This window comes from Mesoplodon mirus (genome assembly GCF_964341445.2).
Source record: "Mesoplodon mirus genome assembly, chromosome: 2".
Taxonomy (NCBI): domain Eukaryota; kingdom Metazoa; phylum Chordata; class Mammalia; order Artiodactyla; family Ziphiidae; genus Mesoplodon; species Mesoplodon mirus.
This window is the reverse complement of record NC_138977.1, coordinates 66,793,887-66,816,962: the sequence shown is the minus strand read 5'-3', so window position 1 is coordinate 66,816,962 and position 23,076 is coordinate 66,793,887. Positions and strand designations below refer to the sequence as shown.

Below are 23,076 nucleotides of genomic sequence, written 5' to 3'. Positions count from 1 at the left end.
TTTTCCCCTCTGTTTCTGCCTACATTTATACATTGGTGGTTTCCCATGGTGGTATGCTCTGCCTCCCTGTTTTTTTGCGTTTCATGAATCTACTCTACATTTTTGCTTTTGGTTACCATGAGGGGTAATATAAAACATCTCCTTGATAAATTGCTATCAGCATAAAATGTAGTTTTATCTTTATTCACCTATAAAGTCTCCATCCTTTTACTTCTCTCCATTTATATAATTGATATCAAAATTTGCCTCTTTATGTTGTATATTTGTTAACAAATTATAACTGTAGTTGTTAATACTTTTTAAACCTTTATACTATATACTTAAGATACCATTCTAATATAGAAAAACAGTTTTCAGATTCTGTCTGTATTTTTCCTTTATCAGATTGTTATGTACTTTCATATGTTTTCATGTTATTAATTAGCATCTTTTTATTTCAATTCAAGGAACTCCTTTCGGAATTTCTTGCATGGCAAATCTAATGTTGCTGAACTCCCTTAGCTTTTGTTTAGGAAAACCTTTATTTCTCCATATATCAAGGGTAATTTGGCCAGATAAAGTATTCCTGGGTGAAAATGTTCATTTTCAGCACTTTGAATATGTCATTTCACTCTCCCCTGGTATGTAGAATTTCTGCTGAGAAATCCACTGATAGCCTAATAGGGGTTCCTTTGTAGGTTACATTTCTTTTTCCTGGCTGCCTGGTGAGCTGGGGTAGGACAGGTTCAACAACTCCTTTGGATCCACAGTCCTTTCCGAGGTCTTATTTATTTTTGGATGCACAGGTAGGCTAGAAACCTCAAGGATCCATTGGTGTAATGTGCGGAGGCACTTTTGTTTCATTATGGACATTTAATGTTTTGCTTAAAAAAGAAGAGGGAAAATGATTTATGCCACATGATGCTGACATTAGTCCTTTGGAATGCCCATTTCTTTTTTTTTTAATTTTTATTTTTTAAAGGAATGCCCATTTCTTTGATCAATCATTCTCTGGTAGATAGCCCAGGGTAGGGGTTCTGTGAAATAATGCTGCAGAGTGCTCTTTGGTTAAACTTCAAAACAATCTTCCTTCATCAGGATCTTCTCGGGAGTGAGCCTGTTTTAAAGAAAAGGTAAGATTATTAGAAAGACTTCAGTTGATATCTATTCAAATTTGTGGTGTGAGCCCATGCCTTCTATTTATGCCATGTGGAAACCTTCAAACTCTAATGGAATCTATTTTTACTGTATGGATACACCTTATGTCATGCTGAATTGCACACAGGGTGTGATATATGTATATTAGAAAGGGTAACTATCAGTGAACTAGGTATTGATACCAACCACTAACAAACAGTCCATAAAGTAACATGGAAAGAAAAAGGGAAGCAAAAAGAAAAGCCATCAATGAAAGGAAAATGTAACAAGTTTAAATTTTTAAGAAACTATAAAATATGGTTTATGACGTTAAACTTGTATTTTTATAAAGTTTAAAATGTTGATAATCATGTCCTGTTCTCTGTATGTAGAGTACCAACTTCTAAAAAATTTATTTGTTTGTTTATTTTTGGCTGCATTGGGTCTTCGTTGTTGTGCGCAAGCATTCTCTAGTTGTGGCGAGTGGGGGCTACTCTTCGTTGTGGTGCGTGGGCTTCTCATTGCAGTGGCTTCTCTTGTTGCAGAGCTCGGGCTCTAGGTACATGAGCTTCAGTAGTTGTGGCATGCAGTCTCAGTAGTTGTGGTGCACGGGCTCCAGAAAATTAGAAAAATAACATGGTGTGTATACTTTTGCCCCAGAGAACTGAGAAACTCAAGTTACATGTACTAAGATGAATACAAGGAAACATATCCAGAATCAGTTGGGGATAGGACTAATTACACCAGGGACTAAATGTATTCCATTAGATTACAGTAATGCTAGGGGTGTGTGTGGGTGTGTGTGTGTGTTTAAGTACCAGAATTAGCCCCTGCTTTAACTAAAGGAAACATTATTAGTTTAAATAAAAGTATGTCCTCTGGGAGGGGGAAGGGTAAGCTGGGACGAAGTCAGAGAGTGGCATTGACATATATACACTACCAAATGTAAAATAGCTAGCTAGTGGGAAGCAGCTGCATAGCACAGGGAGATCAGCTTGGTCCTTTGTGACCACCTAGAGAGGTGGGATAGGGAGCGTAGGAGAGGGACACAAGAAGGAGGGGATATGGGGATATATGTATACGTATAGCTGATTCACTTTGTTATACAGCAGAAACTAACACAACATTGTAAAGCAATTATACTCCAATAAAGATGTTAAAAAATTTTTTTTAAAGTAATGTCCTCTGGAACCAGTAGGTCACTCTCCAAACTTAGTTTTCAGCTGGGGCTTGTTTAAATGATGTTTACAGCACAGCAAGTCCTGTGGGTGGGAGGCCTCTAAGCAGGTTGTAATAAACGTTTTTAATGGAAAATTTGAGGCCCCTCTATTAAGAAAAGAGAGATGTTGTGTAAGTTGTGTGTTGAGGAGCTGCATGATGGAAAATCTTCTCATTGTTTACTTTTTGCCAACATTTTGGGTTCTTTTAAAGCACTTTATTTAGGTATGTTTGACATGTAATTATATCTTCAATGTATTCAATGAAATAAGACTGGAGATAATTATACATCCATGGATACATGGATAAGTATACATCCATGGTGGATACATATCACCACCATCAAGTATATAGACATTCATCACCTGCCAAAGTTTCCTTCCACACAATTTTTTTTTTTTTAGGGTAAGAACACTTATTATAATATCTACTTCTTAGCGAGTTTGAAGTATACAATACAGTACTGTTAGCTTAACCGCTCTTGTTGTTTAATAGATCTCCAGAATTTATATTATATATGTGAAACTTTGTACCTTTTAACCATCACCTCACCTCCTCATTTCTCACTATCTCTATTCCCTGGCAACTACCATTCGACTCTGTTTCTTTCGTGTTTGACTATTTTAGATTCCATTTATAACTAAGATCATGCAGCATTTGTCTTTCTGTATCTGGCTTATTTTCACCTAGCATCATGCCCTCTAGTTCCATCCAAGTTCTTGCAAATGGTAGGATTCTCCTGTTTTTTTTAGGCTTAATAATCCATTTTATGTATATACTACATTTCTTTATCCACTTATCAATGAGAATTTAAGTAGTTTCTGTTTTGGCTACTGTGAATAATGATGCAATGAACATGGGAATACAGATATCTCTTCAACATCCTGACTTCAATTCTTTTAAATTCCCAGAAGTGATATTGATAGATCATGTAACAGTTTTTTAAATGTTTTGAAGAAACTGTTTTTTCCTAAAGGTTTTACTAATTTTCATTTCCACAAACAGTATACAAAGTTTCCCTGTCCACCACCATCATTATCTTTGCTTTTTGATAATAGCCATTCTAACAGGTGTGAGTTGATCTCCTGTTTGTGTGTGTGTGTGTGTTCCTGTTGATTAGTGATGTTGAGTATCTTTCCACATATCTGCTGTTCATTTGTATGTCTCCTCTGAGAAATACCTACTGAGGTCTTCTGCCCACTTTTAAACTGGGTTAAATGTTTTCTTTCATTTAGCTGTTGAGTTGTATGAGTTGATTACGTATTTAGGATATTAACCCCTTATCAGATACATTGTTTGCAAACATTTTCTCCCATTCCATAGATTGCCTTTCCCTTTTTTGATTATTTCTTTTGCTGTGCAGAATATTTCTAGTTTAATGTAGTCCCACTTTAGTTTTGCTTTCTTTGCCTGAGAGTTTAGCAACATAACCAAAAAATCATAGCCAAAACCAACGTCAAGGAAATTTTTCTGTATGTTTTTCCTAGGAGTTTTATGGTTCAGGTCTTATGTTTTAAGCCTTTAATCCATTTCAGATGATTTTGTGAATGGTGTCAGTTAAGTGTCCACTTTCATTCTTTTGTATGTGGATATCCAAGTCTTTCCAACACCGTTTATTGAAGAGACTATCCTGTCCCCATTGTGTATTCTCAGCACCCTTGTGAAAGATTAGTTGACCATATATGTAAGGGTTTATTTCTAGGCTCTCTATTCTGTTCCAATGGTCTATGTGAGTATTTTTATGACAGTAGAACACTTTTAAAAAATTTCTATATCTTTGTTACACACCTGAAACTAACACAACATTGTAAATCAAATATACTTAAATTTTTTTAAAAATAGGTTAAAAAATTACTATGGCTTTGCAATATAATTTGAAATCAGGAAGTGTGACGCCCCTGACCTTGGTTCTTTGTCAAGTTTGCTTTGGCTATTTGGAGTGTTTTACAGTTTCATATAAAGATTTAGGATTTTTCTATGGATGTGAAAAAATGCCATTGTAATATTGAAAAGGATTGTTGTGATCTGTAAATCACTTTTGGATAGCAGGGACATTTTAACAATATTAATTCTGTCAATCCAAGAACTCAGGATAACTTTTCATTTACTTGTATCCTCCTAAAACGTTATATAGTTTCCAGTTTACAGATCTTTCACCTCCTTGGTTAAATTTATTCCTATGTAGTTTATTCTATTTAAAGTTTTTGTAACTGAGAAAGATTTCTTAAATTATTGTTTATAATGTACATTTTAGTGTATAGAAACACAACTTATTTCTGTATATTGATTTTCTATTCTGCAACTTTACCATATTCATTCATTAGATCTGTTTTCGGTGGAGTCTTGGGTTTTTTCTTCATAAAACATCATGTCATCTGCAAACAGACAGTTTTACTTCTTCCGTTCTGATCTGAACGCCTTTTATTCCTTTTTTTCTTGCCTAACTTATCAAGCTAGGACTTCCAGTACCATATTGAACAGAAGTGGCTAGAGTGAGCATCTTATCTTGTTCATGATCTTAGAGGAAAAGCTTTCAGCTTTTCACTGTCCAGTATAATGTTAGCTGTAGGCTTGTTATACAAAACCTTTATTATGTTGAGGTGCACTCCTTATATGCCTAATTTCTTCAGAGTTTGTATCATTAAAGGATCTTGCATTTTGTCAAATGCTTCATCTCCATCTATTGTTATAATATATTCTACATTCTGTTAATACTTACTTACAAATGTCAATCCATCCTTGCGTTCCAGGCATGAATCCCACTTGATCATGGTGTACGATCCTTTTAATGTGCTGCTGAATTAGGTTTGCTAGTATTTGGAAGATTTTTGTGTCTATGTTCATTAGGGCCTATAATTTTCCTTTCTGATCCTTATACGGCTTTGGTATCAGGGTAATGCAGGCCTCTTAAAATGATTGTGGAAGAGTTCCTTCTCAATTTTTGAAGACTCTGAAAAGGATTGGTATTAATTCTTCTTTAAATGTTTGGTAGAACTCACCACTCTAGCCATCTGGTCCTGGAATTTTTCTTTGTTGGGAGGTTTTTGACTAATGATTCAAACTCCTTATTCTTTATTGGTCTGTTCAGACTTCTTTTTCGTGACTCAGCATTAGTAGGTTTCCAGGAATTTATCCATTTCTTCATTGTCCATTTCAATAAATTATTTCAATTTGTTGGAATATATTTTTTATTGTAGTCCCTTATGACCCTCTGTATTTCTGTGGTATCTGTTGTAATTTCTCCTTTTGTTTATAATTTTGAGTATTCTCTTTTTTAGTTCAGCTAAGTGTTATTTTTGTCTATTTTTTTAAAAAGCCAACTTTAAATTTTGTTGACCTTTTCTATTTTTCTAATCTTTATTTCATTTATTTCTCCTCTATTATTTCCTACCTTCTGCTAATTTTGGACTGAGTTTATATTTTTCTAGCTTCTTAAAGTGTAAAGTTTTTGTGTTTTAGTAAAAGTATTTGGGTTTTTTCTTAATGTAAGTGTCTATCATTATAAACTTTCCTCTTAGAATTGTTTTTGTTGCATTCTATAAGTTTTGGTATGTTCTGTTTTCATTCTCATTCTTTACAAGATACTTTTCAATTTCCCTTTTGATTTTTCTCTAACCCAGTGGTTGTTCAAGAGTATGCTGTTCAATTTTAACCTACTGTGAATTTTCAGTTTTTCCTTGTTATTCATTTCTAGTTTCATACCACTGTAGTTGAAGTTATTCTGTATAATATAAATCTTTTGAAATTTGTTAAGACTTATGTTATGGCTTAACATATGATCCATGCTGGAGAATGTCCTGTGTGTGCTTGAGAATATGTATTCTGATACTGTTGCATGGATGTTCTGTATAGTTTGTTAGGTCCATTTTGTCTATAGTGTTGTTCAAGTCCATTTTTTTCCTCATTATTCTGTCTGGATGATCTATCCATTGCTGAAACTGATGTATTTAAGGTCCCCTACTATTATTGTATTGCTGCCTATTTCTCCCTTCAGTTCTGTTAATATTTAGGTATTTTGGTACTCAGCTATTTGGTTTTTATACTCTCATGATGAATTGCCCCATTATCATAAATATAATGACCTTCTTTGTCTCTTGTGACAGCTTTTGACTCCTACTCTATTTTATCCAGTATAATTATGACTACCCTGCTCTCTCTTATTAACATTTGCTTGGAATAACTTTTTACATTCCTTCGCTTTCCCCTGGATGTGCCCTTCAAGCTAAAGTGAGTTTCTTATAGGAAGCATATAGTTGGCTCTTGTGGTTTGTTTTTTTAAAACCCATTCAGTCATTCTTTGTTTAGGTTGGAGAATTTAATCCATTTACATTAAATAATTATTGATAGATATGGACTTATTTCTTTCATTTTGTTCATTATTTTCTTACTTTTTTTTTGCTACTGTTTTGTTGTTCCTTTCTTGCCAGCATGTTGAGGGGTGATGAATTCCTTCAGTTTTTATTTGTCTGAGAAAGACTATCTCTTTCCTTTGAAAAGATTAGTTTCTGGGTATAGTCTTCTTGGTTGAAAATTTTTTCTTTCAGTATTTTGAGTATATCATGCCACTTTCTCCTAGACTGCAAGGTTTTGCTGAAAAATTTGCTGATAGTTTTATGGGGGTTCTTCTATATATGACACGTAGCTTTTCTATTACTATTTTCAAAATTCTCTGTCCTTGACTTTGACAATTTGATTACAATATGTCTCCGTGTAATCTTCTTTGGGTTGATTCTATTTGGGGTCATTTGAGGTTCATTAGTCTGCTTGTCCATTTTTCCTCCCAAGATTTGGGAAATTTTCAACCATTTTCCCTTTAAATAAACATCTCCTTTTTCTCTCTCTGGGACTCCCATAATGTGCAGCAGTCCTTTGATGGTATTCCATAAATCATGCAAGATTTCTTTTCTTTATTCTCTTTTCTCCTCTGCTTGGATGATTTCAAATTACTTGTCTTCGAGTTCACAGATATTTTTCTTCTGCTTGATTGAGTCTGCTATTGAATCTCTCCATTGCATTTTTCATTTTATTTATTGTATTCGTCAGCTTCAGAATTTCTGTTTGGTTCATGTTATAACTTCTCTTTGAATTTCTCATTTGGTTCGCATTGTTTTCCTGATTCCATCGAGCAGTCTGTGTTTTCTTAAAATTTACTGAACTCCTTTAAAAGAGTTATTCTGAAGGTTTTGCAAAGCAGTTTATAGATCTCCATTTCTTTGGGGTCAGTCAGTGGAAACTTAATGTGTTTTTTTGGTAGTGTCATATTTCCCTGATTTGTGTGTGTTACTTGTGTCCATGCATCTGAAGGGAGGGCCCCCTCATACAGACATTATGGTCCAGTTTCAGTACAGAAAGACCTTCACTTATGATTGGGTGTGAGGGAACCAGATGCGTGGGGTGCAGCAGCTCCAGGCCCAACGGGGGCACATTGGTGACTCTCACTCCTGGGGAGGTGCAGCAGTTAGACTCTGGGCATCTCCATCAGCTGGCATCAGCACTGGCAAAGACTTCACCAGTCCTGACTGAGGGGGGCCATGGTGATGACTAGGGCTTTTAAGTCCTTGGTGGCAAAGGACACTGAGAGTCTCCTTTTCTCCTTCTCCCTGCACGGGGAACTCACTGTGGAAGGGAGCTGTCTTTGCACTGGGGTCTGGGCACATGCGTGCCCTGACCTAGGCAGCACTAGGACTGGAGTGGATGGGTGTGGTGGCCCAGGCCCCAGGTATGCACAGTAGTGGCTCCAGCTCTCAGGAGAGTGCCCCAGTGAGGACTAGAGGGAATTACATTGGCTCAGGTCAGTATCGTGAAGGCATATGGGAGTCCTCAGTGGCAAAAGCTGTGGGTGTCCACAGTGATGCCATGGGTTACTGCAGGCCTATGTCATTAAAGGCTCTTTCAGTCCCCCTGTTCTCCTTTTCCCTCAAATGAGGAAGTAGTGGCTGAGGGGAATCCCTCATGGCACTGGGCAATACCAGCTTGGAAGACAGGTTGATGCTAGTAGAGTGCTTCCTACACTTTTTATATAACTATCCTCAATGTTTGTGCTTCATCGGTCTGATGCAGCATTTTAATTGTAATCCAGAGCTCTCCAAGAGAGATTTTTGACATACAAGAGGTATTTTTTGACCTACATAGTTATATTGTTTTCATGGGAGTATGAGGGTTAGGACCTCCTGGTCTGACATCTTGCTGACATCATTCTCTTTAATCATAATTAAGTTTCATGCCTTATGGTTATAAGATCTGTGTCATAACTGAATCTTGTTGTGTTGCTTGCTTTGTCTCTTCAGCTTGGTTTCTTGCCTTTGGGTATGCCCTGTTACATTTGGTTGAAAGACAAACATGTTCTATCAGATAATAGAAACTGATAAGTTCTCACACCTGATTTATGTTAATTATGTTAAACTGTCTAAGAGTTTGGCTTTGTTCATGTTTCCTGCAGACTTAGGTTCCATAAACTCCAAATTCAACCAGTGTTTTTTTTTTTTTTCTGTCTCCCCTCTTGACTTTGAGCTTCTTCAAATACTCCTCTTTAGAAAGTGTCAGTCTTTTGCAGCTCTTTCAGCTGTAATCCACTATTGTTATACTGAAGCTCTGTTGATGTGGTGGTAAGATGAATGGGGGGGAGGCACCCTATTATCTAATTAAATCCTTTCTTTTGTGTCTGTGACCTTCACAAGCATTTTTTCCTGTATAGCCCTCTACCCCTTAGGTGAGATAGGGATGCTAGCATCTAGAGTGAGAAAATACCTTTTTCTCAATTGGGATAAAGTTCTGGCAAAGTCTTTTACCCTGGAGTATAGACCTTTGTATGGAGAAGATTCTGGGTATATATCGCTTTCCAGAGCCATGAGAGGATCTTTCTCTGGTCTTTACTCTGAGAACCTGATGTGTTTCCCTAAGGTACAGCCCATGTCTATGTGGGAACTTGCCTGAGACTATGGCATCTAGGAGTTTTCTCACTCTCACTTTAGCTCACACACAGTTCCAGTAATTCCTCAACATTATCATTTAAGTGTTCCTACCAGTTTATAATTCCAGTTATAAATAGGCTGCATAGATATGCTCCAAGTAAGCATATCTTGGCTGTAACTCTGGATCTATCTTTCTGTCAAGATTCAGATTCTTGTTTCTCTGAATACTCAGTTCTCTGATGGGTACAAGGAAGTTGTTGATTTTCAGTTTGACTGCCTTATTTTTCTTGTGGTTACTTCCAAGTTCTTTACATGGTGGTTTTGAAATCAGAAGTCTTCTCTTTCTTCAAGTATTTTTTGTCTGCATTAGTATTGATCCTCTCCTTCTGTGACTCCAATGACATGAATATTAGACTTTTGATAATTTACCACGTGTCCCTTAGGCTCTGTTCATTTTTTTTTTTTTTTTTTTAGTTTTTTTACTGTTTGCTCAGATTGGATAATTCTTAGTAAACCATCTGCAAGTTAATTGACTCTTTCCTCTGCTATTTCCATTCATTCCCTCCAGTGAATATTTTTACTTCTGTTATTGCATATTTTCCCCTGGATTAGAGATGTCAGGTCATGATTTCTGTTTAGACTCAATTTGACTAAGTAGCGCTAGTTTACTTTTCAGAATGTCTATACCAATCTACGTTTCCACCAGAAGTATATGAGGATGCCTATATCCTCATATGTCTACCAACATGGGGTACTACAGATTTCCTATTTTTGCAAACCTAATAGGTATAAAGTATTATCTTTTTATTTTTTATAAATATTCTTCTTTCTTTTTGCCCTTTCCAAATTAAGATATAATTTATACACAATAAAATGAATACATTTAACCAAACAGTTTGTTTTGACATACATGTACACTTATGTAAGAAGGTCAGGCTCAATAATTAGAACATTTTTATAACCTCAGAAAGTTTCCTTAACCTTTTCCAGTTCATTCCCCATCCAGGGCAACCACTGTTATGATTTTTTTATTGGAATATATTTGATTTACAACGTTGTGTTAGTTTCAGGTATACAGGTATAAGTGAATCAGTTATTCTTTTCCCATATAGGTCATTACAGAGTACTGAGTAGAGTTCCCTGTGCTATATAGTAGGTCTTCATTAGTTACCTATTTTATATATAGTAGAGTATATATGTCAATCCTAGTCTTCCAATTTATCCCTTGTCCCTGCTTTCCTCTTGGTAACCATAGGTTTGTTTTCTACATCTGTGACTCTATTTATGTTTTGTAAATAAGTTCATTTGTTTCAGTTTTCAGATATAAGTGATATCATATGATATTTGTCTTTCTCTGTGTGATTTACTTCACTCAGTATGACAATCTCTACGTCTATCCATGTTGCTGCAAATGACATTATTTCATTCTTTTTTAGGACTGAGTCATATTCCACTGTATATATGTACCACATCTTCTTTATCCACTCCTCTATTGAGGGACATTTAGGTTGCTTCCACATCTCGGCTATTGTAAATAATGCTGCAATCAACATTGGGTTGCCGGTATCTTTTCAAATTATGGTTTTCTCCAGATATATGCCCAGGAGTGGGATTGCTGCATTATATATTAGTTCTTTATTTAGTTTTTTAAGGAACCTCCATACTGTTCTCCATAATGGCTGTACCAATTTAGATTTCACCAATAGTGTAGGAGGGTTCCCTTTTCTCCATACCCTCTCCAGCATTTATTGTTTTGTAGATTTTTTGATGATGGCCATTCTGACCAGTGTGAGGTGATACCTCATTGTAGTTTTGATTTGCATTTCTCTAATAACTAGTGATGTTGAGCATCTTTTCATGTGCTTTCTGGCCATCTGTATGTCTTCTTTGGAGAAGTGTCTAGATATTCCACCCACTGTTATGATTTTTGTCACCACCATTACCCTGTACTTAAACTTTATGCAAATAGAATCTTGCATTGTTCTTTGTGTGCAAGGCTTCTTTTGCTTAATATAAGGTTTCTAAGATTCACCTAAATTGATATATTTACCTCTATTCATTGCTTTTGATTTTGGAGTATTCTGCACAGTTTGCTTACCCATTCATCTGTTAATGGACATTTAGGTTTTTTCCATTGTGGAGTATTATGAATAAAAGTGTTATGAATGATGTACAGTCTTTTCACATTTTCATTTTTTATAGGCATCTTCACAGATTCATAGTGAAAGTGTACACTTAACTTTGGGATAGCTTCTTGTAAAGTTTTTCAGAGTGGTTGTAACACTTCATACTCTCAAAAGAAGTGTATGGGAGCCTCAGATGCTCTACACCCTCATCAACACTTGGTATTGTCAGTCTTTCTAATTTGGGCTATTCTATAAGCAGGCAGCAGAATTTCAGTGTGGTTTTATTTTCACTTTTCCTAATAATGTTGAGAACTTTCCATGTGCATATTAGCAGTTTGTATATCTTATTTATGAAGTATGTGTTCAAATTATAATGTTTCACTGGTTTCACCTATTTATTACTGATTTGAAGTAGTGATTATATATTCTGAATACATGCCCTTATAAAGATATATATATATCACAAATATTTTCTCCTAGTCAGTGCCTTGTTTTTTCATTTTATTAACATTGTATTTTCATGATCAGAAATTTTAAATCTTGATAAAGTAAATTTATGCAGATTTTCTTTATTGTTAGTACATTAGCATCCTGCTAAAAAAAATTCTTCGAGTACTCCAAGGTCACAAAAATATCCTTTTATGTTTAATTCTACATTATGTTGTTTTAGCCTTTACATTTAATTTTATGATCCATCTCAAATGAATTTGTTTACAGTGTGAAATATGGTGAAAGCGATTTTTTTTTTCTCAAATGGACATCTAGTTAACAGGTAATTGAAAAGAATTTTCTTTTCCTGCTGAATTATATTGGTGACACTGTCAAAATCAACTGGCCATGTGTATTTCTGGGCTTTGTATTATGTTACATTAATCCATATGTCTATGCTTACAAGTAAACCAGACTGAATTGATTCCAACAAACTTAAAAGACTGGAAATCAGGTGGTGTAAGACCTCTGACTTTTAAAGATTCTTTTGACAATGCTGAGATTTAAAATTTTCTATATAATTTTTAGAACAGGCTTGCCAATTTTTATTAGAAAGGCTGTTCGGATTTTATTCACTGAATCAATAGACTGGTTTGAAGAGTACTGACATCTTAACAGTACTGAGTCTTCCAATATGTAACCCTGGTATATTTCTCCACTTATTTAGATTGTCTTTAATTTCTCTTAACAATGTCTTGTAAATTTCAGCATCCAGCTTTGTTTTTAGAGTGACACTGGCCTCATAAAGTAAGTTAAAATACTCCTTTCTCATCTATTTCATGAAAGAGTTTTTATAAGACTGTTCTTTATTTCTTAAAACTTTTGATAGGTTTCACTGGTAAAAGGATCTTATCCTAGAATTTTACTTGTAGAAAGTTTATAAAAGCAGTACTTCTTATTGGTATAGGCCAATTCAGATTTCTTTTTCATCTTCTCTCAGTTTTCATAAGTTGGGTTTTCACAGAATTTATCTATTTCATTTAAGTTGTTGGATTTAATGACATGGAGTTGTTCAGATTACTCTTTTTTTTTTAGTTTCTGTAGAATAATTAATGGTTCTTGTTTTATTCCTGATATTACTAATGTTTTTGTCCTTTTTCTCAATCAATCTTGGTAGTCTTATAAATTTTACTAAACTTTTAAAGAGCCTACTTTTCTTTGATTCCCTGTTCATTTTTTATTTCATTGATCTCTGGTTTATCTCTACTTCCTTTGGTTTTATTTCATACTTGAAGTTCTTTTTCTATTTATCTTCTTTGTTCTTACTCCTTTATTTCTCCTATCTTATTTTGTATTGAATGAGCGCAAAAATTTTTCTAAGCATTTTGAACTTTGTAAACATTCATACAAAGTTGCAAGAATTTATGATTGAGGAGGAGGAAAGATGGCAGAGTAGAAGGATGTGAGCTCACCCCTTCTTATGGAAACACCAAAATCACAACTAACTGCTGAACAACCATTGACAAAATAAATGCTGGAACCTACCAAAAAAGATACCCTACATCCAAAGACAAAGAAGAAGCCACAACAAGATGGTACGAGGGGCACTATCACGATAAAATCAAATCCCATATACACCAGGTGGGCAACCCCAAAACTGGAAGATAATTACACCACAAAAGTTCTCCCACAGGAGTGATGTTCTGAGCCCCACGTTGGCTTCCCAGCCTGTGGGTATGGCAACAGGAGGAGGAGTCACCAGAGTCTGGCTTTGAAGGCCAGCAGGGTTTGACAGCAGGAATTCCACAGGACTGGGGTAAATAGAAACTCCACTCTTGGAGGGTGCATGTGAGGTCTCGTGCACATCAGAACCCAGAGAAAAAAGCAGTGACCTCATAAGAGATTGGGCTGGACTTAACCTGTGAGTGTTGGAGGGTGCCCTGTGGAGGCGGAGGGGGGGCAGCTATGGCTCACTGTGGGGACAGGGACACTGGAGATTCACATTATAGGGGTCTCAGAAGGAGAAGAGAAAGGACCTGAAAAAATATTTGAAGAGATAATAGCTGAAGACTTCCCTAACATGGGAAAGGAAACAGTCATCCAAGTCCAGGAAGCACAGAGAGTCCCAGGCAGGATGAACCCAAGGATGAACATGCTGAGACACACAGTAATCAAACTGACTAAAGACAAAGAAAAAATATTAAAAGCAACAAGGGAAAAACAACAAATACATAGAAAGGAACTCCCACAAGGTTATCAGCTGATTTCTCAGCAGAAACTCTGCAGGCCAGAAGGGAGTGGCACAATATATTTAAAGCAATGAAAGGGAAAAGCCTACAACCAAGAATACTCTACCCAGCAAGGCTGTCATTCATATTTGATGGAGAAAACAAATGTTCTGCAGACAAGCAAAAGCTAAGAGAATTCAGCACCACCAGACCAGCTTTGTAACAAATGCTAAAGGAACTTCTCTAGACAGAAAAGGTAACAACTATAAATTTAAAAATTACGAATGGAAGAGCTCACCAGTAAAGACAAACATACAGTAAAGGTAGGAAATTATCTGCCCACAAATATGATATCAAAACCAGGTACTGTGAGAAGAGGAGAGCACAAATGCATGATATTGGAAATGCATTTGAAACTAAAAGACCAGCAACTTAAAAGAATCTTGTTTATGTACAGACTGCCATATCGGAACCTCATGGTAACCACAAACTGAAAATCTACAGTAGGTACACACAAAAAAGAAAAAGGAATCCAAACACAACACTAAAGTTGGTCATCAAATCACAAGAGAAGAGAACAAAAGAGGCAGGGAAGAAAAAACACCAACAAAAACAAATCCAAAACAGTGAACAAAATGGCAATAAGAACATACATATCTATAATTACCTTAAATGTAAATGGATTAAATGCTCCACCCAAAAGACATAGACTGGCTGAATGGATACAAAAACAAGATCTGTATATATGTTGTCTACAAGAGACCCACTTCAGATCAAGGGACACACACAGACTGAAAGTGAGAGTATGGAAAAAGGTAGTCCATGCAAATGGAAATCAAAAGAAAACTGGAGTAGCAACACTCAGACAAAATAGACTTTAAAATAAAGACTGTTATGGGACTATCCTGGCAGTCCAGTGGTTAAGACCCCGTGCTTCCAACGCAGGGGGCAGGGGTTCCATCCTTGGTCAGGGAACTAGGATCCCACATGCCACACAGCACAGCCAAAAAATAAAATGAACGTTTTTTTTAAAAAAAAGACTGTTACAAGAGACAAAGAAGGACACTACATAATGATCAAGGGATCAATCCAAGAAGATATAACAATTGTAAATATATATGCACGCAACATAGGAGCACTTCAATACATAAGGCAAATACTAACAACCATAAAAGGAGAAACCAACAGTAACACAGTAATACTGGGGAACTTTAACACCCCACTTTCATCAATGGACAGATCATCCAGACAGCAAATCAGTAAGGAAACACAGGCCTTAAATGACACATTACACCACATGGACTTAATTGATATTTATAGAGCACTCCATCCCGAAGCAGCAGAACACACTTCTCTAATGCACATGGAACATTCACCCCAATTGATCATATGCTGGACCACAAAGCAAGCCTTCACAAATTTAAGAAAATTGAAATCATATCAAGCATCTTTTCCGACCACAGTCCTATGAGATTAGAAATTAACTACAAGAAAAAAACTGTTAAAACACAAACGCATGGAGGCTAAACAGTATGCTACTAAACAACCAATGGATCACTGAAGAAATCAAAGAGGATATCAAAAAATACCTAGAGACAAATGAAAATGAAAGCATGATGATCCAAAACCTATGGGATGCAGCAAAAACAGTTCTAAGAGGGAAGTTTATAACAGTACAATCTTACATCAGGAAATAAGAAAAATCTAAAATAAACAACCTGACCTTACACCTAAATGAACTAGAGAAAGAAGAACAAACAAAACCCAAAGTTAGTAGAAGGAAAGAAATCATAAAGATCAGAGCTGAAATAAATGAAATAGAAATGAAGAAAACAATATCAAAGATCAATAAAGCTAAAAGCTGGTTCTTTGAAAAGAAACAAAGTTGATAAACCTTTAGTGAGATACATCAAGAAAAAGAAGGAGAGGGCTCAAATCAATAAAATTAGAAACGAAAAAGGAGAAGTTACAAGGGACACCACAGAAATACACAGGATCATAAGAGGCTACTACAAGCAACCATATACCAATAAAATGGACAACCTAGAAGAAATGGACAAATTCTTAGAAAGGTACAATCTCCCAAGACTGAACCAGGAAGAAATAGAAAATATGAACAGACCAATCACAAGTACTAAAATTGAAACTGTGATTTAAAAACTTCCAACAAACAAAAGTCCAGGACCAGATAGCTTTGCTGGCAAATTCTATCAAACATTTAGAGAAGAGTTAAAACCTATCCATCTGAAACTATTCCAAGAATATCTGAGGAAGGAACAAGCTCAAACTCATTCTGAGGCCACCATCACTCTGATACCAAAACCAAAGATACTACACACACACAGGCCAATATCACTGATGAACAAAGACACAAAAATCCTCAACAAACTCCTAGCACACCAAATCCAACAATACATTAAAAGGATCATACACCATGATCAAGTGGGATTTATCCCAGGAATGCAAAGATTTTTCAATATCCACAAATCAATCAGTGTGATACACCACATCAACAAATTGAAGAATAGGCCCGGAGGAAGATGGCGGAAGAGTAAGACGCGGACATCACCTTCCTCCCCACAGATACATCAGAAATTCACCTACACGTGGAACAACTCCTACAGAACACCTACTGAACGCTGACAGAAGACCTCAGACCCCCCAAAAGGCAAGAAACTCCCCACATACCTGGGTAGGGCAAAAGAAAAACAGAATAAACAGAGAATATAGGATAGGGACGGGACCTGCACCAGTGGGAGGGAGCCGTGAAGGAGGGAAGGTTTCTACACACTACAAGCCCCTTCGCGGGCGGAGACTGCAGGTGGCGGAGGGGGAAAGCTTCGGAGTAGCGGAGGAGAGCACAGCAACAGGGGTGCGGAGGGCAAAGCGGAGAGGTTCTGGCACAGAGGATCGGTGCCCTCAGGCACACACCAGCCCGAGAGGCTTGTCTGCTCGGCCGCCGGGGCGGGCGGGGCTGGGAGCTGAGGCTCGGGTATCGGCTTTCAGTCGGAGCGCAGGGAGAGGACTGGGGCTGGCGGCAGGAAGAGAGCCTGAAGGGGTTAGTGCACCACGGCTAGCCCGGAGGGAGTCCGGGGAAAGGGTCTGGAGCTGCCGAAGAGGCAAGAGACTTTTTTCCCTTTTGTTTCCTGGTGCGCGAGGAGAGGGCATTAAGAGGGCTGCTTGGACTGTATGCTAACACATATATATGGAATTTAAGAAAAAAAAAATGTCATGAAGAACATAGGGTTAAGACAGGAATAAAGACACAGACCTACTAGAGAATGGACTTGAGGATATGGGGAGGGGGAAGGGTAAGCTGTGACAAAGTGAAAGAGCGGCATGGACATATATACACTACCAAACGTAAGGTAGATAGCTAGTGGGAAGCAGCCGCATAGCTCAGGGAGATCAGCTCGGTGCTTTGTGACCGCCTGGAGGGGTGGGATAGGGAGGATGGGAGGGAGACGCAAAAGGGAGGGGATATGGAAACATATGTATATGTATAACTGATTAAATTTGTTATAAAGCAAAAAAAAAAAAAAAGAGGGCTGCTTGGGGAAGCACCGGAGACAGGCGCGAGCCGCGGGTAAGGCGCGGACCTCGGAGACGGGCGTGGGACGCTGAGGCCGCCGCCGCGCCTGTGTGCGAGCACGGGTCCCTGTCCGCCCCGCCCTCCGGGGGGCCTGTGCACCCCGCCACTGCCGGGGTCCCGGGACCCGGGGACGGATTTCCCGGGAAAGCGCACGGAGCGCCATGGGCTGCTGCAACGTCACGCCGGCCTCTGCCGCCGCAGGCCCGCCCCACACTGCGCGCCCCTCCCTCCCCTCTGCCTGAGTGAGCCAGAGCCCCCGAATCAGCGGCTCCTTTAAACCCGTCCTGTCTGAGCGAAGAACGGACGCCCTCCAGCGACCTACGCGCAGAGGCGAGGCCAGGTCCAAGGCTGAGACCCGGGAGCTGTGAGAGCAGAGACAGGGAAATCTCTCTGTGCAGCCTCGGAGGCAGCGGATTAAAGCTCCACGGTCCATTTGATGTGCCCTGCGTCTGTGGAGTGCATGAATGGACAGCGAATCATCCCAAATTGAGGAAGTGGACTTTGAGGACAAGATTTAAGACTTTCCCCCCTTTTCCCCTTTTTACAACGAATTATCCCAAATTAAGGAGGTGGACTTAGAGAGCAAGATTTCAGACTTCTCGCCCTTTTCCTCTTTTTACAACGAATTATCCCAAATTGAGGAGGTGGACATGGAGAGCAAGATTTTTGATTTTTCCCCCTGCTCTCTTTTTGTGAATGTGTATGTGTAATCTTCTGTGTAAGATTCTCTCTGTATAGCTTTGCTTCCACCATATGTCCCAAGGTTCTATCGGTCCGTTTTTTTTTCAATAATTACTTTTTAATTTTAATAACGCTACTATATTTCATACTTTATTCTATTTTACTTTACCTGCTCTTTCTTTTTTTCCTACCTTCCCATCCTCCCTCCCACCCTTCTTCCTTCCACTTTCTGTTTCTTTCCTTCCTCCCTCCCTCCCTCCTGTCTTTCTTTCTTTCTTTCCTTCCTCCCTCCCTCCCTTCTTCCATTCACTCTTCCTTTTGCTTTCATTCCTCCCTCCCTCCCTCCTTTCTTTCCTTCTTTCTTTCCATCCTTCCTCCCTCCCTCCCTCCTTTCTTTCTTCCATCCTTCCTTCCTTTCTTCCCTTCATCCTTTCTTTCCCTCTCTCTTTCTTCTACTAATTCTTTCTTTCTACTTTTTCTCCCTGTTATTCTGAGCCGGGTGGATGAAAGGCTTTTGGTGCTGCAGCCAGGAGTCAGTGCTGTACCTCTGAAGTGGGAGAGCCAACTTCAGGACACGGGTCCACAAGAGACCTCCCAGCTCCACATAATATCAAGCAGTGAAAATCTCCCAGAGATCTCCATCTCAACACCAGCACCCAGCTTCAGTCAACGACCAGCAAGCTACAGTGCTGGTCACCCTATGCCAAGCAACTAGCAAGGCAGGAACACAACCCCACCCATTAGCAGAGAGGCTACCTAAAAACATAATAAGGCCATAGGCACCCCAAAACACACCACCAGACGTGAACCTGTCCACCAGAAAGACAAGATCGAGCCTCAACCACCAGAACACAGGCATTAGTTCCCCCCACCAGGAAGCCTACACAACCTACTGAAACAACCTTAGCCACTGGGGACAGACACCAAAAACAACGGGAACTACGAATCTGCAGCCTGCAAAAAGGAGACCCCAAACACAGTAACATAAGCAAAATGAGAAGACAGAAAAACACACAGCAGGTGAAGGAGCAAGATAAAAACCTACCAGACCTAACAAATGAAGAGGTAATAGTCAGTCTACCTGAAAAAGAATTCAGAATAATGATAGTAAAGCTGATCCAAGATTCTATTTCCAAGATCCATAATCTTGGAAATAGAATAGACAAAATGCAAGAAACAGTTAACAAGGACCTAGAAGAACTAAAGATGAATCAAGCATCGATTAAAAACACAATAAATGAAATGAAAAATACTCTAGATGGGATCAATAGCAGAATAACTGAGGCAGAAGAACGGATAAGTGAGGTGGAAGATAAAATAGTGGAAATAACTGATGCAGAGCAAAATAAAGAAAAAAGAATGAAAAGAACAGAGGACAGTCTCAGAGACCTCTGGGACAACATTAAATGCACCAACATTCGAATTATAGGGGTTCCAGAAGAAGAAGAGAAAAAGAAAGGGACTGAGAAAATATTTGAAGAGATTATAGTTGAAAACTTCCCTAATATGGGAAAGGAAATAGTTAATCAAGTCCAGGAGGCACAGAGAGTCCCATACAGAATAAATCCAAGGAGAAATACGCCAAGACACATATTAATCAAACTGTCAAAAATTAAACACAAAGAAATCATATTAAAAGCAGCAAGGGAAAAACAACAAATAACACACAAGGGAATCCCCATCAGGATAACAGCTGATCTCTCAGCAGAAACTCTACAAGCCAGAAGGGAGTGGCAGGACATAATTAAAGTGATGAAGGAGAGAAACCTGCAACCAAGATTACTCTACCCAGCAAGGATCTCATTCAGATTTGATGGAGAAATTAAAACCTTTACAGACAAGCAAAAGCTGAGAGAGTTCAGCACCACCAAACCAGCTTTACAACAAATGCTAAAAGAACTTCTCTAGGCAAGAAACACAACAGAAGGAATATACCTACAATAACGAACCCAAAGCAATTAAGGAAATGGGAATAGGAACATACATATCAATAATTACCTTAAAGCATTTAAATGGACTAAATGCTCCCACCAAAAGACACAGATTGGCTGAATGGATACAAAAACAAGACCCATATATATGCTGTCTACAAGAGACCCACTTCAGACCTAGAGACACATACAGATTGAAAGTAAGGGGATGGAAAAAGATATTCCATGCAAATGGAAATCAAAAGAAAGCTGGAGTAACAATTCTTATATCAGACAAAATAGACTTTAAAATAAAGACTATTAGAAGAGACAAAGAAGGACACTACCTAACAATAAAGGGATCGATCCAAGAAGAAGATATAACAATTGTAAATATTTATGCACCCAACATAGGAGCACCTCAATACATAAGGCAAATACTAACAGCCATAAAAGGGGAAATCGACAGTAACACAATCATAGTAGGGGACTTTAACACCCCACTTTCACCAATGGACAGATCATCCAAAATGAAAATAAATAAGGAAACACAAGCTTTAAATGATACATTAAACAAGATGGACTTAGTTGATATTTATAGGACATTCCATCCAAAAACAACAGAATACACATTTTTCTCAAGTGCTCATGGAACATTCTCCAGGATAGATCCTATCTTGGGTCACAAATCAAGCCTTGGTAAATTTAAGAAAATTGAAATTGTATCAAGTATCTTTTCTGACCACAATGCTATGAGACTAGACATCAATTACAGGAAAAGATCTGTAAAAAATACAAACACATGGAGGCTAAACAATACACTACTCAATAACGAAGTGATCACTGAAGAAATCAAAGAGGAAATTTAAAAATACCTAGAAACAAATGACAATGGAGACACGACGACCCAAAACCTATGGGATGCAGCAAAAGCAGTTCTAAGGGGGAAGTTTATAGCAATACAATCCCACCTTAAGAAACAGGAAACATTTCGAGTAAACAACCTGACCCTGCACCTAAAGCAATTAGAGAAAGAAGAACAAAAAACCCCCAAAGTTAGCAGAAGGAAAGAAATCATAAAGATCAGATCAGAAATAAATGAAAAAGAAATGAAGGAAACGATAGCAAAGTTCAACCAAACTAAAAGCTGGTTCTTTGAGAAGATAAACAAAATTGACAACCCATTAGCCAGACTCATCAAGAAAAAAAGGGAGAAGACTCAAATCAATAGAATTAGAAATGAAAAAGGAGAAGTAACAACTGACACTGCAGAAATACAAAAGATCATGAAAGATTACTATAAGCAACTCTATGCCAATAAAATGGACAACCTGGAAGAAATGGACAAATTCTTAGAAATGCACAACCTGCCAAGACTGACTCAGGAAGAAATAGAAAATATGAATAGACCAATCACAAGCACTGAAATTGAAACTGTGATTAAAAATCTTCCATCAAACAAAAGCCCAGGACCAGATGGCTTCACAGGCGAATTCTATCAAACATTTAGAGAAGAGCTAACACCTATCCTTCTCAAACTCTTCCAAACAATATCAGAGAAAGGAACACTCCCAAACTCATTCTACGAGGCCACCATCACCTTGATACCAAAACCAGGCAAGGATGTCACAAAGAAAGAAAACTACAGGCCAATATCACTGATGAACATAGATGCAAAAATCCTCAACAAAATACTAGCAAACAGAATCCAACAGCACATTAAAAGGATCATACACCATGATCAAGTGGGGTTTATTCCAGGAATGCAAGGATTCTTCAATATACGCAAATCAATCAATGTGATACACCATATTAACAAGTTGAAGGAGAAAAACCATATGATCATCTCAATAGATGCAGAGAAAGCTTTCGACAAAATTCAACACCCATTTATGATAAAAACCCTGCAGCAAGTAGGCATAGAGGGAAATTTCCTCAACATAATAAAGGCCATATATGACAAACCCACAGCCAACATTGTCCTCAATGGTGAAAAACTGAAACCATTTCCACTAAGATCAGGAACAAGACAAGGCTGCCCACTCTCACCACTCTTATTCAACATAGTTTTGGAAGTTTTAGCCACAGCAATCAGAGAAGAAAAGGAAATAAAAGGAATCCAAATTGGAAAAGAAGAAGTAAAGCTGTCACTGTTTGCAGATGACATGATACTATACATAGAGAATCCTAAAGATGCTACCGAAAAACTACTAGAGCTAATCAATGAATTTAGTAAAGTAGTAGGCTACAAAATTAATGCACAGAAATCTCTGGCATTCCTGTACACTAAGGATGAAAAATCTGAAAATGAAATCAAGAAAACACTCCCATTTACCATTGCAACAAAAAAAATAAAATATCTAGGAATAAACCTACCTAAGGAGACAAAAGACCTGTATGCAGAAAATTATAAGACACTGATGAAAGAAATTAAAGATGACACAAATAGATGGAGAGATATACCATGCTCCTGGATTGGAAGACTCAATATTGTGAAAATGACTCTACTACCCAAAGCAATCTACAGATTCAATGCAATCCCTATCAAACTACCACTGGCATTTTTCACAGAACTAGAACAAAAAATTTCAAAATTTGTTTGGAAAAAAAAAAGACCCCAAATAGCCAAAGCAATCTTGAGAACGAAAAATGGAGCTGGAGGAATCAGGCTCCCTGACTTCAGACTATACTACAGAGCTACAGTAATTAAGACAGTGTGGTACTGGCATAAAAACAGAAAGATAGATCAGTGGATCAGGATAGAAAGCCCAGAGATAAACCCACGCACATATGGCCAACTTATCTTTGATAAAGGAGGCAGGAATGTACAGTGGAGAAAGGACAGCCTCTTCAATAAGTGGTGCT

General features: G+C 37.8%; 1 protein-coding gene across 2 annotated transcripts in view; it reads right to left on the bottom strand.

Moving 5' to 3' along the window:
- Positions 1-929: 929 nt before the first annotated feature.
- The window catches only part of LOC309812881 (uncharacterized protein), a 126,044-nt gene continuing 103,897 nt past the window's right edge, over positions 930-23,076 (bottom strand). For both annotated transcript variants that reach the window (XR_014295411.1, XR_014295412.1), the window contains exon 6: positions 930-1,096. The gene's annotated coding sequence lies outside the window, so the exon portion shown is untranslated. The remainder of the gene's footprint in view (positions 1,097-23,076) is intronic.